Genomic DNA, 1125 nt, shown 5'->3' on the forward strand with positions numbered 1-1125 from the left:
ACTGGTGAACGGAAAGGAAAGATGGCGATATCTGGATGCTGCAAGCACTGAGAACCAAAACGGATCTATATGTAGCATAGTAAAAGATGTTTTATGTAAATATATATTTCTATAATATGAAATCAGCTATGGTTTATATGCTAACAGGCTGAGGATAGCATGCAGCTAACATCAAGTAATGAAAACAATAGCAATAGTATATTAATTATTTGGTGTCTATAGATAGCATGTGCTGATTACCTCATGGTTAACTAGTTAACATGGTTAACCTCACCACTAGTTTGCTTTGATGTTGCTAAACTGATATAAACTTACCGTCACGTTCAGAGCACTTTTACTCTGATGAAAAATGGTTTTATTTTCAAAGTTGCGTTCACACAGACAGCGATTTGCATCCGAACGACATTAATTTTCTATTAATTTGCCATCTAAGGCTTTTGCATTTAGACAAAGTTGAGCAGTTCAACTTTATGCAAATGAGCAGCGGTGCAATGACCAATGGGAGTGCAGAGTGTAAAGTCATGTGACGCTGAATATTTAATTGCTTTAATCTGACGGTTAAACTGTTGTCAGTGTGAACGCACATGAACAGGGTATCCTCGCAAATCTGGATTAGATGTATGTACTTACGATATCATTACGTAAGAATTTATGGTCTGAAATATCATCTCTTGCTCTCAGACTCTCTGTAAAGCTTATCAGCACGCTCATACTGTGGACTTGTGTACCAAAACATTGACTGCTGGTCTCAGGCAAACACTGTCCTCCATCTAATTCTGGTTATCTGCTATTGCTTTTGTCTTTTTTTTGTGCTTCATATCCATTTTTGTCAGCTATGTATGTGCACTAAACAAATGAACGGATCAACCAAACGTAGAGAGCGAGCCGAGATGCGAACGAAGCTGCCATATTTTATGCTGCCAGTGTTTGTTATTAATGTCTTTACAAACCAATGTGACTGCTGGGTGTAAAATATATGTATATCAGTGTATATAAGATGTTTTAGAGTTTTAAAACTGGATGATTAAATATTCTGTTAACATTGTAGCATTTGTATGAAAGGTTGGATAAAAAATATACAATAATTGTTTATAAAGAACAAAAATCATCGAATTTGTGTTTGTC

Source organism: Sinocyclocheilus anshuiensis, unplaced genomic scaffold (genome assembly GCF_001515605.1).
Source record: "Sinocyclocheilus anshuiensis isolate Anshui unplaced genomic scaffold, SAMN03320099.WGS_v1.1 scaffold415, whole genome shotgun sequence".
NCBI lineage: Eukaryota > Metazoa > Chordata > Actinopteri > Cypriniformes > Cyprinidae > Sinocyclocheilus > Sinocyclocheilus anshuiensis.